This window comes from Aquila chrysaetos, chromosome 2, assembly GCF_900496995.4.
Source record: "Aquila chrysaetos chrysaetos chromosome 2, bAquChr1.4, whole genome shotgun sequence".
NCBI lineage: Eukaryota > Metazoa > Chordata > Aves > Accipitriformes > Accipitridae > Aquila > Aquila chrysaetos.
Genome location: NC_044005.1, coordinates 30692776 through 30711022, shown reverse-complemented (window position 1 = coordinate 30711022; position 18247 = coordinate 30692776). Strand labels below are relative to the sequence as shown.

At 36.3% G+C, this 18247-nt stretch overlaps 1 protein-coding gene across 6 annotated transcripts in view; it reads left to right on the top strand.

Annotated features, from left to right (window-relative positions):
- Window positions 1-1934, top strand: part of AKAP6 (A-kinase anchoring protein 6) — a 299893-nt gene extending 297959 nt beyond the window's left edge. For all 6 annotated transcript variants that reach the window (XM_029999554.1, XM_041120194.1, XM_029999563.1 and 3 more), the window contains one exon: window positions 973-1934. The gene's annotated coding sequence lies outside the window, so the exon portion shown is untranslated. The remainder of the gene's footprint in view (window positions 1-972) is intronic.
- Window positions 1935-18247: the final 16313 nt, after the last annotated feature.

Sequence of the window (18247 nt, the reverse complement as noted above, 5' to 3'; positions counted from 1 at the left end):
ACTTGACATAATCAGTGAGACTTTTCTTACTATAGATATGTGAAACTCATGCCAGAGTTGTAGAAACCTTTTGATACAGTCTTCCCCTTTATTCAGATCAGTTCTTCATTAATTTCTAAACAAACTGTTGAGCTTTTCACTATTTTCATGTAAGTATATTTCTTCTATAAGGGGGGGGGCGGTCAGTTACAGCAAATAAGATCAAAGGAGAAGGTAACTGGATAGATCCAGATATTCCTGCTTAATTTGGAAGGCACATAATGCATGTCTGGAGTGCCTCCTAGGAAATGCCTATGAGATGTTCTTTGCACTAATCTTTGAGCTCTATTCTGACAGTTATTTCTTCATAATCCTCATCATAAGCCTGTGCTCTTTGATGAATAGTTTAACCCTAAACTCTGAGCTGGATAATTCTATAGTATGAAAATTTAACTCATTGCTGGTACTAGAAGCATCTAAATAGCTATTTACAATTTAAAAACACAGTAACAACACTGACGATTCTATTCATGGACCACTTCTGTGAAAATCCTTTCCTCCTCTCCATTGAAATCTCATTCTATATGTTTACATAAATATTAAAATAAGTGACGGGTAGATCTTTCTGTTGCTTCGCTTTTGAAAATTCCTACATTTTCATTGATCAGTGCACTTTTGAGTGTGCTGAAGGTAAGTTCGCAGGTAAGGATGAGGACAGGATCCAGGGTAAAGGTCAGATTTGATGACTTCCCTTGTTTCTTTAGGAACAAAGTCTTTACAAAAATCAATGCGTTTCCTACATCGATACAATTTTTTACACTAACTTGTACCTCAGGCTGTTAAAAGTCATTGTTTGCCTACTGTATGCTTCTGCATTAAAGGCTCTGGCATGTGACCATTTAATGACTATCTGTGGTTGTTCTGGGAAAGCTATGTTTTGCAAATAAAACTTCATTTTCTGTAACCTACTATTACTTTTTTGTTTCCTTTTAGAAACTTGGCTGCAATTCAGGTGCAGGTTCATCCTGTAAACCCTGGGATGACCTCCAATTCCATTGTATCACTGCCTTTCATTACACTGACTCCCAAGATAAATTTTCTTTCCAAACGTGATTTGTCCATGTTGGCTTTGTGATCAGGCTGCATATGCTAGTCCTATTTCAGTGATCATTTTGTATTGTAGCAAGGCCATTTGCTTTCATATGGATTCCTCTCCCAAGCTACCTCTAATGACCTCCCCTTCCTAAATTGGATGCTCCTGTACTACTTATCACTAGTTCTGTTCTTTAAAGTTTTGAAGTTCCACAGAATTCATGATCAGTCTGGTTCATCTTTTCAGAACTGTACCTGTCAATACTCTTCTATTTTATGTATCAAATTTAATATTTATGTGTATAATGCATAAGCTTATTGAAACTATTTTACTTTTGAAGTGACAATTTTGTTGGATTGCAGCAAAAAGAAGTCATTAGCCCTCCTGATTCAATACATCTAAAAATTAAACAATTAAAATAAATGGCATTTTATTTATTTAATTTTAAAATTTAATCTATGCAACACTTCAAGAAACAACTACATGGTGTTGTATATTAGGAACTGTTGACATTCTACTGAATTAAGTACAACATTTTGGTTTTTTATGCTTCTTGAGGTGGTAATGAGAAAAAAAGTTTTTAAAAAATGTGTGCCTTGCTGTATTTCTTATACCATTTATTAAAAAGCTGCTTTCACAGTAAAATTATGTTGGTTTGAAAGGAGGAAATAGCAAGGTTAAGATGTGTGAATAATTTCTGTATATATGTATAACCAAGTGCAAACATTGATGTATAATGACAGTATAAAATGCTTTCATGTTTGTGATGTCCAGTGATGTGGAAAATATAAGCCTTAAAACCATTAGATTGCATGGTAATTAGAATTGGCATAATAAACATAGTTTATTGGGGAAAAAAAAAGCAGAACTGGTGATCTGTTTTACCTGCGTTCCAAGAACAGAATGCTTTATCAAAGTACAGGAGAATATGGTTTTGTTTGCAAATATTCCCTAGGGATATGTGATTCCATAGCTGGTGAAGATTTGTATTAACTGGCTCAGAGGTAAAGAACTTTTTCATTAAAGATTCTACAGGTCTTTTTGGCCAAACAAGGGGACATGGATATTTAGTAGTTTAAACTAGGACACTGCCAACTGCAGTAGTGGCAATGAGCAGGCACACTTTTATAGCAGACCTTTTTTTTGTTTATCAGTAACAGTTTGTTGTCCAATTCTTAAAATTTCATTCATTTACATAATTATATTGAATAAGCTTTATATATATTTATATAGACACCTCTACAGTTGGCTGTTTCAGTTACTTAGACTGTACATTTTAAATGTTTTTATCTTGTGCTAAAACTATATTGGGTGGCCAAAATAAGGCAGACAGCTTTACAACGTATCTCTGCAAACATGGTGTTCATCTCCTAAAAACACTATTGGGAAGGGATATCAGGAAAGTTAAAAGGCAAGCAATGCTCTCCTATACCACCTTTAATCATTATTTTCCCAAGTATTTAAATGTTTTTACAAAATGCTTCAACATTCTTCTTCCTTTAAAAAATGTGCATCAGTTTGACAAGCTTAGCTAGAAGCTTAGAGGAACTATACTGACCAGATGAAACATTTATACAACACTGAAGGAACAGGTATTTAAAAAACCCCTCATGTTTTCAAAATTATTAACAGCTTCCTATTACTACAAGAGGCAAATTATTTATCTCAATTTAAATTTCCACTGCATAGCCTTGGGTAGGCTATGATGTGGGTAGGGCAGCAGAAACAACTCTTAGCTTAAAGAAAAGTGTAAACAAAAAGTGCTTATTAAGAGAGCCTTTTGAATCTATAAAGTTTTCTGCTTTTTCCTATCTTGTATCATGTACAAATCTAATAGCTTAACTATAATTACCTAAAATGTATAACTATATAGCTAAAGTTCACTTGAATATATTTTAAATATTTTTTTGAAATATATATAAAGTAATTTGGAATATAACTCCTAAATTTAGTAAAATATTTACAGTGACAATTTTTTTCATTTATGAGTTATTTCAAACATGATTTTTAAAATGGTCTTGACATGCAAATTGAGTTTAGAATCATGCTTTTTTTCTCCCTAGCATTTCCTGGTTTATGTTGTACTTTTCTGAACTTACTTTGACTATAGTCATACCTTACACTATGACGACAGGAAAACTAATAAGTCAGAGGCTTTTCAGATCTGTCACCTCACCCAACAGACTGTGCAGAACTCCATCAATTACTTGTACCATTCTATTAGGCCATATGCCACAAATTTGCTTTTTTTCCTGGGGGAAAATACTAGTACTTGTCAAGTACAATAAACCACATATTCTTCATACAATATCTGGAATATTATATGGTCACAACTCAAATTTCTGTGGTTCCTTTCTGAGAGATGCTGAACATTTTAATTTAACTAGTATTCCCAGATCTATATTATTTGGTCTCATGAGATACAGTCATCATTTTTATGACTGTGATGCAAGACCCATCATTATCAACTATTCCTTTTTTGGCACGGTTAGAAGCTTCACCCTTTTTTATTTTTCTTCTCAGAATATATTGGACTTTGTTGTCAAGAAAAATTGATTTCTAAAGGAAAAGAAAACTCTGATATATGCTTTACAGGATTTGTTCATGTCTTAGTATAAGTCATATGCTTATGGCCAAATTGTGCCTAGAACTTGCAAGAAGTTCTACTGCTAAGTCCCTAAAGAAAAAATATTGGTATGGTGTAAAATTAACGTTGATATACCGATACTACCTCTAAGATCAGTCCATACATAGATTCCTGTAGAGATCCTGTTGTTCCCTGCTGGTGAAATTCCCTTGTGGTGTAGAAGCATGCAGCAAGCTGTCCGCAGCATTTATCCCCACCTAAAGTTCCAGAGGCTGCTTTTTATTCCACACACTCCCTGGCTCATGCTTGAACAACATCTGCAATGTGTGAGGAGGCCATGTGACAGTGATGGCCCTGACACGTGGATCTCCCTCTCCTGCCTGCTTCACATTCTTTCCACGGAGAGCCACAGCTCTCCGGCTCTGAGCAAGGGGAATGCACACTAACGCTGGTGGTAAAACACATGCCTGGGACTACGATTTAAAAGGTGTTTTATATACAAAGAGCCTTGTATACCATGTCCCCAGTCTTTCTTACTTAATGGTTTGTCTTTTTCCCAAGGTAAGTTAAGGAGTTTTTATGGAACAGTGCCTCTGCACCTTTGTTACAGTAAGAGAAATTTAGGTGGCATCTCTATGTCCTTATGGTTGTTTGTGCTGTTCATTGCGTATACGTGTACAGGTAAGCACAAAAACACATGCAAAGATACTGAAATTGTTCCTGTTTGTTTCACAATAAACTCAAATAAAGAGTCGCTGTCAGTTAGATGGCATCCCGACCTTCCTCCTTCATGACAGGATTCACAGATGACATAGCCTCCCACATCACATATTTTCGAATTTTATTCCCAATTCCCCTGTGTTGAGGAAAACAACATATTTTGACTAAAATGTATCTGGTAAAAGGGCTGCTTTTTTGGGGGGGGGCGGGGCTTGAAGACATCACAAACGATGTTGTAAAGGTTCCTGTGCTGCAGTGTACAGAAAAGGGATTATTAATGTTTAGGCCAGACCATACTCATACTTGGCTCAAGAGGATTAACGGGGATGTCAAGTTCTTAGCCAAGTCAATCTCCTTCACTGACAAGTTTCTACAAACTTATTCCTAATAATAGCATCACTTTGAGAGGGATTTTGGCCAACAAATGACACCTGATCTATTGCCTTCAGTGCTGTGCTTCTAATTTTTCAGACTCACCCTGTCTTTTATACCTTTTCTACCAACCTGAAACGCTAATATTTTTCATGTGACTACTGTTGCTCAGTAAATACATGCTCGTCCCTGATTTTAGAAATGTTTTTAAGGATTAGACCATAAATGAACTTGGCCTCACTTAGGTCTGTGCACTGGATGGATTCTAAGTGCTTCAGTGCTTTAAAAATGGAATTTCCTATGCAATAACAAGTAGTATTACTTTATTTCTGGGGAGTGGGAAAATAAGGTAAGTTAAACGTGAAGTTAGAATTGTATAAGTCAGTAATTTTAGAGTACAAATATTATTGGAATATTGTAGTTATTGTCAAATTAATTCTTAAAAATTACAAGAAGTACAGAACTACATCATGCCTGAAATGATATGGTATGAAAAGAAAGTTAGACAAGTAAATGTTTTTACCTCTGCCTTATGTTGAGCTCACGTCTCTGTGACATTCTGGGTTTGCAAATGGAAGTGAAAATAATTTTAAAAACACATGCAATTTTTTAAAGATTTTTCTCTTTCTTGTAATTACTGTGAGGATGTTTTAAATGCAGCAAGGATCCAGTTGTAGCATTTTCCAAAGAAACATTATGAGAGTGACAGAGAAAGGGAAACATATTTGACAAGATTTCAAGCAACAGTGGAAAAACACAAACCATTGTTGATGCACTTCATTTACAGAATGAAAAAAATCAGACTCTGGAAGAACTGATACTGAGCATCAACCATCTACCCCAGATCTATCTCTTTTTTTCAGGGTGAGATAAATGCTATGGGAAATAACATGCCCTCAGGCAAGACGGTATGGCAATTTCTCACACAGGCTACTGTGCATATATACCTGAACTTCTGCTCTGTAGCTCTTGAATCAAAAGCCTGATCCCAGAGTTGCCTTTAGAGGGCATGGGTTTTGTTGTTTCTTCATAAGGAACAGGACCAAATTCGGGCTGAGAAACGTTTGCCTCTAACAAGCTTGAAAATGTAGTTGTACCAAGCAGATTTTAAATAATATACAACAGCAGACAAAAAATTATTAAAGGGAAAGAAAACAAAAAAGCAACCTTTTTGTAAATCCTAGTGGTCCCGTGCCAGTAGTTTAATCAAGAATACTCTAAGCTGTGTAGGATTATGATAGCTCTATTAACTGATCATTATTTATCCTGACATACTGATGCCAGACAGATCTATGCTTCTCTATAGTTTTTGCTTTACTTACCTCAAAGTAGAGCTTTTGAAAGTGCTGAAAAGATTATGGAAATGTCTTTTCAACAGTTAAAATTCTGGCACATATCAAAAAAAAACCCAACCCCACAGCTCTGTTGGGTTGCTGAGCATCTGTGCCAGCCCAGCTGATCAGTGATGCTTTTGGCCATATTTTGTGGAGGCAAAGTCTTTAAAAAGCTTTTCATGCACATAGAGCTCTATTTTCTGCAATTAATATGACTACTAAAGAAAGCTTCCTCTGTAAGGGGAGTTTGCCTTAAATAAGAACGTAAATGTTTCTCAGACCTGTTGCTGTTCATTTTACATATTCCTGCATCTCTCATCCTCTGGTCTTCCGAGCTGAACAGTTCTCCACTTGTACCTATTCTTCTTGCGCAATTCGGCAACTAAAGGGAGGGTTTGCAACTTATGCTTGTAACAGGCAATTTACTGGTAATGTTTTGAAAGGTGAGCAAGTGGCAGGCAGAACAACAGGGGCTTGGAGTGAAGAGAAGGTGGCTGGTAGATATGTAATGCTGCAGCTGTGCCAGCTAGCCTGCAGGGAGGATTCGGATCTGCAAGTGTCATGCTGGCTGATGACTGAAAAAGAAGAGAGAAGCAGAGGAGGGGGTGGAGCTTCAAGGATAGTTGATAGGAACTAGCTCTGGTTAAAGTATTTGTAGAATGGTAGGAGCATACACTGTGTTGAAACAGATTTATCTCTATTGCTAGACTTGTTATTGCAAACTGTAAAGTGATGCTATTCATGAATACTCATTTTTCTGAATCTGCTGTTCAGTATGCCAAGCATATCAATCAGATGTACCATTGTCAGTTAATTAACATTTGATTGCATTAAATATAGGGTGTTGAAGAGGAAGTTTCTACTTGGAGGGGGAGGGGTATCTATGTGCGAGTTCTTTGGAGGGGGAGGGATGTGTTCTTAATAATTATCGTCAATTGTGAGTAAAGTCAAATTGTAATCTGTGTGTACATATTTCTGTGCCACTCGCCACTCTTATGGCCACAGTAAGAGGGGGAGACAAAGGCAGTAATTATATCAGCACCTTAGTCCTTAGCCATATATCCTGCACACTGGATTTTCATATGTAGAACAGCACCTGGAAATGTAAAGGTGTATCAGACAAGTGTAGAAGTAAGACTTGTGAGGAAAAGGAGAGGAGAGGAGAGGAGAGGAAAGGAAAGGAAAGGAAAGGAAAGGAAAGGAAAGGAAAGGAAAGGAAAGGAAAGGAAGAGGGGAAAGGGAGAGAGGAATGGGGGAGGGGAGAGAAAGTTGAGTTATGCCTACACTATGTACGTAGAACTATTTGATAGTGTTTTGTAACGCAACAGACATGATACTATTCAAAATAATGAAAGGTTTGGTTAAGACAAATCTGTCTTTCTTCTTCTCCCAGCCACATAATACCAAGTCACTCACGGAAATGGATTGGTAGTGAATTTAGACATGATGGAAGGAGATACCGTACTCCTTTGCATGATATATAATTAATCTGTGGAATTTCATTTCTACAAGAAATTACTGAGTCAAATAGCTTAGTGGGATTGTAAAGGAGTCTAAATATAGAATAGGCAGCTGTGCTAAGATAGCAGGTTAGTTCAAACTAATGACAGTGGAGAGCAAACTTCATTCTCCATGATGAAAGCTGTTGTCCGCTGAAAGAACAGGGGAAATTTCCCAAACTCGATGCAAAAATGGCCAAAGCAAGATGGAAGATTTCAGCCTTTCTCTGAGGCATCAAAAATGGGCTACTGACAGACACAAGGCACATATAAAAAGCACAGAAAATGCCTGTGTTTCTTTTCTTTCCTCTTCATTCCCCCGTTGAGAATGAAGATGTGATGTCAGAAACAAATTATTTCAATTACTTGACAAGCTATTGTGCTGCAGCATAAGAAATTATCTCAAATATGATTTTGTGGATAACTGTAACCAGCTTTCCATATGCCATATGTAACATATACATGGTTACCTGGAAGGAGTTAACTGTGATAAATGATATTTCAATAAAGAAAACACTCATATTTCAGGCCAGTTGGGTAACAATATTTCAGAAGAATAACCCTTCTTTAATCATATACTTTGATGGAGGAATGCTCATAAGCACATCAGCACAACTCAATTCTTTCCACAAGGACTGACATCTTAAACTGCTCTACACAATGAATCACCTTGTCAAATAAAGTGCGAAATGGAAAACCTGTTTTCAAACTCATCTGATATAATGACATTTACAACAACATGTTTGAGGTGATAAACCGACAATAATAATTATATTTCTCTTAGACTTCCATTGTACTTTGAAAGTTTTATGTAATCATATGCTCTTTTTTTTTTTCTTCAAGAAAATTTTATACCAGGACTTTTACTTTATGGGTCTTTAAAACAAGCCAAGAGGGAAACCACATTTTGCATACGACTGCAATTCTTAATTTTAACATTTTCTTAGAAGAAACTACATAGTTTCAATTGCAAGCCAACTTATATATCCTCATCCGAAGATTCAGGTGGTTCTTTTAGAATATGATATACATTAAAATTATTTTCTTATCCTTTTCAATGGTCATCAATAAAATTTATCTTTCCTGATCGTTATCATGACAGTAAACACACTAATGAAATATCTCTGAATGTATGTCTTAGGCTTAGTCAAATTAAAAAGGTGATATGAAGAAAGTTTATGTTAATCTTAGAAATCTACATTCTAATAATATTTTAACGTATGCTCATGAAGTTTGCGGAAGGATAGAAAAGAAAGCAGTTTCAGGGACATCCTTCCAGTCACTCTTGCCACTACCAGAACAATGTTCTTGGCTTGCCCTGTCTCACCTACTACAACTGGCATCTCTGAACAGGGGCTGAGATTTCATCAAAACAGATCTGCAGCTGAACCCTGGCATTTGTGAACAGAGGCTGAGGTTTCATCCAGCTCTTCTAAAAAGAAGGTTTGATGTGACATTTTTAGAGGTATTAGAACTGCAGTTATTTAGTACTGCAACAAACACATACAGATCTGGTGCTGTAGAAAAATGGGCCTCTGGGGAAAAGCTTGACTTTCAGCACTGAATATGTGTGTTGAGCTGGAAAACAAAGGCTTAAGAACGTGGGATAAACTTACCAGACACTCTGGTGAACAGCAGCTGACAGTCTTTAATAGGAAGGAATGAAATGACAGATCAGATGCTCAGAAAGTAGAATTCGATGTGATGTATATAAGCCAGCACATGGAGAAGAGAGGATTTGGTGAGGCTTCTGCACAACCAAGAAAAACATCTCTCAAGGTAGGTGTGAGCTACTAACAGAATTATTGTAATGGCTACAGTTATATACTTGAATCTAAAATGTACCCAGTAAATATATCATCTTTACAATATTATTTGCTGAAACATCAGTTTGGGTAAAAATGTCCTTATCTTATGCTTTATTACCAATGGGACGTCATAACACAATGTTCAAATGAACGTCTTATTTAAGATGTGTTCCCCAATGCTGCTTCTTTTGTGACTATATTGTTATTTTTGCCTTGCACTAAAGGTAACAACAGACTAGGTTTTGGAAGAGTAACTGTTTCTTATCAAAAGGAGAAAAAAGGCAACCCACCAACACTTCTTCTCTACTCCTACTCGCAAATAGACACATGAAACATTTCTCATCAGCCAAATTTAAAAAAGAAGCAAAGTTACATAGTATACAGTTCTTCCATTCATGCTCATTCACATTTAAAACCAGGTCCAAAGTCCTTAAATGTAATTTCATTGTGACAATATTAGTGAACAGAAGTCAAGCTGTTCCTACACAAGGATCCATAAATAGTGGTTCTGAAAAGGGAGCTCTTGCTGTTTCATTTACTAGTAATGCCTGCACCATAAAGCAAGCTACAGACTCTCATTGTCTGTTTTGAAATTCTGTTCTCAGCACAGAGGTCATGATTAGCATGAAAGGGGGAAAAGATCCCTGAGTATTTCTTCCTTTGCAGTGTTCGAAAGTGGAAGTTGGATAGTGAGGTCTTGTATTCACTAGGGCAAAGCAGTGTAAAAATTAACAAATAAGTGGCAATACAAGTATGGGAAACTGGATAAGACTAGGAAACAGTCGCTCAAAAAGGCAATATTGTTGTGACGTAAAAAAATGCCACAGTGGCCCCATAAATAGCTCATCTTTATGCAAGGTAATTTTCTGTTACATAGATGGAAACTAGAAGCAACTAATATGAACTCATTAAAGTGCTAATATAGTGGGATGAATCTGCCCATAGAATCAGAGGGCCAGCACCTGTTTGAAGTGTGGCAAATGATGGAAAAAAGAATTGCAGCACCTTTCCTTAGCCCAAATCCTTAAACATGTTTACATACTGTATGCTTAAAAAAGGCATAGTGATTTCTTTGTGCTATAGCAGTTTCATCCAGACTATACTTCATCATATGTCAATACTTTTGGTTAAGTAGCAATCTGGCATTTTAAACATGATATGTTTGCTATGGTGCTGCATATTACTTACTGCTTCTATACTGGACTGGGTTTTTTCATGATCTCATTCTGGATATAGAAATCTGTTTCAAGGTCCAGTTAGAAATGGAAGGTTTTAAACTTAATTTATTTCATAACCAAATCTTTACATTCTACTGTTGTAAATACTTTTGGAAAAAGCAAATAATAGTTGTTTTGAATTTGAGTATTGAGTTCTATAACAAACTACACACTTAAAAGGAAATACAAATGCCTGTGTTCTAAAGAAATTCTACCAGTTAAGTAACACATTAACTAGCTATATTTTTAAAATTCCATTGCAATTTGTGATTATTGTTGCCAACACAAGATTTTGCAGAACTTAGATTCTTTTCACAATTAAAGTTGCTAAGTGCACAGTGTCATAGCACATGACAAATTGCCCTTTAGCACTGGCTAATGACAGAGACCTAGCTTATTCATAGCATACCATGTGTCCTAGAATATAAACATGAAAAAAAGTAAGCAATCACAGTAAAAGACCTTTAAACGGATCACTCGGATAAATCCGCTAGATTAGATGATGGAATGGTGCCTGGATTTGAATTCCTGGCCACTTTTGTGAGACCAAGTTTTTAATATTTTTTAAGACAGCAAAATGGAATAGGTATTGCACTATTAATTTGTTTTACAATGAGTTAAGAGTATTTGCATACGGCAATGTTGAAAGGCTTAGTTTTTATTAGTGTAAAAACAAAAGCTTTAATATTTTTATATATTTAATACTCTCTATATTTCTAGTGCTTGTATATGAACTCTGGGCAGCTGAATAACTCAGTGATTCCAAAAACTGTGCACTTACTTTTCCTGTCCCAACCAGTACTGGCCTCTTTGCTTTCACCACAGCTAGACAAGCCCATACTTTTGCAGAGAACAGAAAACTCTTATCCCCCTCCCTCTTTAAAGGCACAGAAAGCTGAATGTAAACACACTGGAGAAAGTGTAGAGAAAAGTGTGTCTCAAAAAGGGGACTTGTATGAGAGAGCTCCACAGCAATAGCAGAAGAATGACTGTCTTTGCTCATGCTGGAGCAACCTTGAATTTTCTTAAAATCAAGTCCAATAAGGCCAATATCCAAGTTCTGAGGTTGCCCAGAGGAAAAGGTTTGTCAGACTATAATCTTTGTGGAAAAGTTGTTCCTTGACCTTTTTTGCCACTGTATGTCTACTGCAGCACAGGGAGGTCAAAAGTGCACTAGTTGTTAGCACCAAAGATGAAGCTTAACCAGACACTGAGAGCAATGATTGTCAAACGGCTCCATTTGCAAGACAAGAAGTGTATCCTTAGCAGAGCAAGGGAGATGAAAGAGATTATTTTCTAGGGGTCACATTTGTTCTTCTTTTCTGACCTCTCTCAAGATTGCAAAAGAAGCGGTAAGAGTTTTCTATAGCAAAGAGGTGCTACAAAGAAAACGGGACTGTGCTTTCCTCATCTCTTCTCTGCTAGTCTTCCAGCCACGGCTAAGCTCTGTTCTGCCTTTCTTTCCTTCTCTTTCATAAGAGCCTAGTGAAAGCATAATAATTGAATAGAGAAATTAAAAGGACAATTTCAAGTGCCTGTAATTTTACATTTTAAAGCCCTTCTTAGAACCTGGAAATGAGTTTGGGCTATGGTTTGGAGCTTTTGTTTGTTTCTTGTACTCCTTCCCCACGTTTCTGTGATTAGTACCAGTATGGCAGCAGCACCTAGGAGCCCTAGCTGTGGGTCTGTGAGGTACTGGAAATAAATAAGCTGTTTCTGTTTTGCATTTCCAGCCTCCTTCTGGTTTTTATAGGTTGAAATGAACTTATCTGATTTAATTTCTGGTTCCCATAAACTCAACTCCATTCAAGGTGTGGGACAATTTCAGGGAACAGGTTGGGTTGCAAAGCCATCCTTATTCCATCCCTTCATTGGGAGGCCCCACTCCACCTGGGTACAAACACAAAATCTTGCATGAGGACAGACTCTTACTGGCTACTCAGAGTTCTGAAGATGCTGCAATGATACTATAGCAATTTATAGAAGTATCTTAGCTGATTTTAAACTACTTCTTTGATTTCTCTTGGAAGCAGACAAAACGCATCCAAAAGCTATTCTAGCTCTAGAATGTTGAGGTTTTGAACTTGAACTAAAAAATAAATTTTTGACCTGTCACTGGAGTCTTCAGGTTATCATATATTGATAAGATTAATTATTTGTCATTCAAAATGATGTGCCTTTTTTTGTAAGTAGTGAGTATGAAACTCATCACTTCTCAACTCTTTGATAAACGATCAGGATGGTGGATAAATGAAAGGGTTATTCTAAGGCACAGTGTGAAGTAGTTACTGATTTTTGTACTTCTCTACTGTGACCTAAAAATCAAGTTTGACCTAATTTTTCAAGATCAAGGAGGGGGAAAAGAGATTCTATGCAGAGGTAACTTGGAAATAGGTTTCAAAGCAATTGACTGGAAATATGGGATAAAACTCCCTAAGTTACCACAAAAAAAATAGCTATTGATTACGTTTCTGAATACTCCCATCTTGACAGAATAGTTAACAACCCAGATGTCACTTGATAAACATCCCCATAATGGGAAGCTCAAATTATGGCCAAACACTTGAAAGCTATGCAAAAATTTTCAAAAATGCAGTAAGTCGGTAGGATATAAGGCTAAGAAAAGAGAAGAAATTCTGACAGTAATGGGCTGCATTGTTTAGCTTCAAATGGGATTTCATGTACCTTTGCAAGGTTCTCTATCATAGCAATGGATTTTGTGATTATTTTTCTTATTACTTTAATTTATGTTTTACTGTCAGTCATCAGTGTTTGTTTAACACGTGGAAAAGTTCTATTTAAACATTCCCTCAAGCTACTTGGCTAAACTTGCTATCCATTGGGTGCCTCAGAGGATAAATTATTGAAATCTAAGCAGATTAATACCTCATGCTTATTCCCATGGCTAATGCACAATTTTGCAGTTGGAATAAGAGTTTTAAGCCAAAACTTTAACCGATGGAAAACTGCCTGCCTTATAAAGTAAACAGGTTCAAGTTGCCTTTTCAGTTTGGGAGGAGCCTTTAAGAATCCCTTAATGTGGGAGGGATGGGCTGGTTGCCCCTGTGAGCCCATTGAGCAGCTTTTCAATGACCAAAACTCAAGAAGGCCAACTCCCTAGCTAAAAGGATAACCTAGGAATGGAGATCTTTAAAGGTATTTCATCTTGTTCTTGAATATCTTCACATCAGGTAATATTCTCCTGAAGTAAATAAAACATCATCTTTAATGGGACAAAACCATCACTATTTTATTCCAATTTCTGGGCTGCTTCAAAACATTGTTTTCCTGATAGGAACTTTCTTCTAATTTATTTTATTTTCTATGAACAAGAATCTTTATCAACAAGATACTGATGACAGTTATTATATATAAAATATTTTATAGCTAAGACACAGCATCTTTCTGTCTTGTTTAATCAAAGATACTAAATGGATGTTAAATGTCTTCAGTCCTGTAGGTGCCACATTTTCTTGATTCTGTTAACCCTTGCCCTCTCTAACAAGTGTGCCCTATGTCTTCCTGTCAACAGCAACTATTTGTCTCACTGCTTACAATTCATGTTAAAAGCTCTTAAATTATAGCATTTGATATCAAGGCTGACAAAAGAACAGTCTTTTTCCCCTTATGCTAGATAAGTATCTTCTAAGAAGCTTTAGAATTTCACAGTACATCCCTGATGTCTTAAAACCCCCTTATAAATACACTGTCATTTCACTTCAATGAAACAGGGAAAAAAAACCCATAAACTAATCCATTCCTACAAAACCAAAGTCTGAACAGAGAAAAATACCTCTGCAGTACTGCTATAGGCACTGTTGGCTCCCTCCCCACCCACTGCAGCCCTACAAGCAAGAAAGAACATGGTGATCTAATACAAAATAACTGAATGTAGGTCTCAAAATTTGGGGATTTCAATCCATATCTGAATCTTGAAACAAAAAAGTTGTTTTTCAGAAATTCTGATTAGCCTCTATTTAAATGACAGCTTCCAAATTAGGCCATGTAGATTGAATTTAAGCTCCTAAACCTGGAATACCTGATTTAGGTGCCCAAAGTCATTAAATCTGATGATCTGAATGCTTTATAGAGCTGCCAGAAAACTTCTAAGTATCAAGGGCAATATTGAATATAGCTTTCGACAAAAAAAATGGCTTGTGGCCCTGCCTCTCCTGTTCTCTCTCACTTTCTCTTTCTACACTTTTTAACTCAAAGATCATCCTTCATTTTAGCAATGGAGTGTTAAGCAAAACTCAACATGTAGCTCAACACTACTGTAATACAAACTGACTGTTGTGATCTGGACTGTGCTTCCAGCAATGAGTACAAAATACTGTACTTAGCACATTTTTTTTGTCCCTCTTCTCTTAAATCTTCTGCAAAGCACATTTTAAAGAGCAGGCATGACCTGGCTTATTGTGCTCAGCATCTTTTATAAACTCAGCAGAGCTGTGGAGAACAAGTACAAAAAACATGCTTCTGCCTTGACATATTGGAAAGAAACAAGAATACCACAGAGACTGACCTGTGCATTGAGCATTATGGAAGTATGTTATGGATGAGAGCCAGGATGTGTGTTAGGTTAATTACCTCAGAAATAGTTGAGTGACAAGTAGCAATGATTAATTTAATAGAAAAAAAAAGTTATGCAAAATGTATCAAACGTAATGAAGATCCTACTGCAATTATTTCATTATGCTTGCTAAATCTTTCAAGATCCAGATGCTCTTCCAATAATTAACTGTATAACTTACCATGCTTTAACTTTTAAAAGTTAAAAACTGATGTAACTTTTAATTATTTGCTTTGGAGAAAGGAAGTACTCAAATTGGTTTATGTTTCTAAGTGCAACAGTAGTTTTTCAAATATGGAGGTTACAACTTACATTATCTATTAATTATACGTTACTTTCTAGAAAGTAATTCATTCCACAAAACTCAACATAACTGGCCATTCTGCACCCAGGAGGGTTACCATTGGAATGACTGGCATGCAGTGGGCTAGAACTGAAGTATGTTGCCCAAGTAATACAGACTTCATGCAAAGAATCAATGATCTGGTTGCTATCTGTTATGATAACATACTCTTACAAAAGTAAAAGCGTAATACGATACCAGGGCTGAAATTAATAAGGCCTGCTCATTCTGAAAGATCATAATGGTATATGATTTTGATGCAATACATAATGTTGTGACTGCATATAAACAAACTCATTGATTATAACCATTTACATAAGGCCTATATTTACAGGAAAGCTAAGAAAACAGAAAGAATGTGCATTGTCTTCACAGGGACAGGTGCCATTCAAATTTCTAAGTCAGTCATCACTTGATACCAGGTGATGCTGATGCTATAGTTAAAACATGCTTGGAGCTAACTTAAGTGTTTAAGGTGTTTTTGTTTCAAATTCAGTAGCAGATGAAAGTTCAGCTTTAAAATCCATGAAAAAAATGTCTGCTTTCATTGCACTCCTAATGCAAAAGACTGAGGATTTAAACCCAGGACTTTTGTACTACATCCCCATACAGTTCAGTAAGTGTCTTAACTGGTGAAGGGCTATGCTCACAGTCTTTGTCCTTGTGAATATTTAATAATTCAACAGACAGGACTAACAAGAATTTCCTTTCCAAAATCCTTGCAGCCTTGTGGCTATAGCACTAGCCAAACAGTTAAAAATGAAGGCTGAAGTCTCCTGAGGCAGAGTAATTTAAATTGTCTCCCATATTTGGGGAGTGCTCTTATCACAGAGATATTATAGATAGGATGGTATTTTCTTTTGAAAGAAGACCAGTCATCACAATGGTTGTTGAGTCTTTAGGGGAAAAAAATGGTTTCCCAACATATCATAAAGCATCTTCAGTTTAGCATGACAGTGTATAAAACTCTCTCCCTTGTTTTGGGAAGACTTTATTTGAAAGGTATTTCTTGAGTTATGTGTCCTGACTATTAGCTGAAAATATTGCCAAGTTTTTCTTCAAAATTATGAATGTATTAGCTGTAATTGTGATTATTCTTTCACTGTACCTTTACCAAAATTGATACCTACAGATCGTCTCCATATGAGATAAACCATTTTTTGGTGGACAAGTAAAACAAATAACTGTTTCCTTTTCTAGTAAAGTGGTGGGGAGTTTTGTTTTGGTTTGTTTGTTTTTGTGTGTTTGGGGTTTTTTTAATTAATTACTTGTTCTGACAATGCTAAGAGAGTGGAATGTATCTTTCCGGAATATTCAGGAAACACTATGTAAAAGATTTTTAGATTGCTTTGAAATTCCTATTCAGAGCACAAGCTCATATGCAATGGTACACTATCACAGTGTCCAAAAAAGCCACCGTAAATGGAATGATCTTGCAGCTTAATGAAACAAGCAGAAGTTATCATCTGATTAAGCTGGTGGCCTGCCTAGGTATAAAAGCTTCTCACAGAATTTGTACATAAATTCCATATTCCCAGTACTAGAATAATAATATTTACTTCACTGCAGTTAGGCCTCTTTAACAGAAGGGGAAATAAAGCACAAAAATTGGCATTGGGGAATGAATACATGAGCAGTTGTACTGAATCTATATGAGGTGAGCACTGACAGAACAGCTATAAACAACATTCAGTAATAAGAAGAGAGTTTTACGTTAATGTTTCTTGGCCTGCTTTTGAGGGAGGCTATGTCAACGATCTTAATGGCAGATTTAGTCTGCTCTTGTAAATCACTCTGGCTGTAAATAAGAATCTGTCTATGTGGACGTCTTCACTGGATTGGGACCACTAAGTGTTGTATTTTTGCTGGAAAGATTATGAGACACTTCAAACTGTAAATCTGAATAAATTTGGATACCAATCAGGCAGTTCTAACACCAGCAAAACTCTCGCTGACTTGAAGGGAGTTTTGCCTGTGTAGAGAACAGGATTAGCCCCTCGCATAGTTATTTCCTAAGAGAAAATATTAGTGGCATGAGACATGATGCATTTCTTCTGAATTTAACATTATTTTCTCAAAATAGTTTTCTCCTATTTTGCATTTCCACATCCATATAAACTCTTTGTGTTATCACATACGTCTGAAGTCCGTTGACTTAAGGATCTTCATTCTGCCTTTAAACCTACATCATGCAGAGCAGAAGTTGGCTTCTGATCTATCTTGACACTATTTCCCAGATTTTTTTATCATGCTATTAATTTGTCATTAATGAGAATAACCTGCATCAGAACAGCTGTGACACAGCTAGTTCTGCGAACTATGTGCTGACAATACTTTAAGTTCACTTGGTGGGAAGCTTCACAGACTCTGTAGAACTGGTGTACTTATAAATGATAGGTGTAGCTCCACTTCCTAGCTGATGTCTTACAAAAGGCAATGAAACAAATGAAAAGAACTAGTCTATTCCTTGGCAGTCTCAATCAACAGAGTCCTCTTCTAGACTGAGAAAATTAAAGCCATGGTAGAAAATATCTGACAACACAGGTTAACAGCTACGGTATTTGAGAGTCTCATGTAGGTAGAGACTCAGCAGACTGAACTAATACCATAGGAAAGAAGAGTTTTGAACTCCAGCATTAGTCTTCATTTCATAAATATATGAGTAATTTAGAGTCAATATCATGGCTTTTATTCAAGTCTAGAAAGGACAGAGCAACCATTG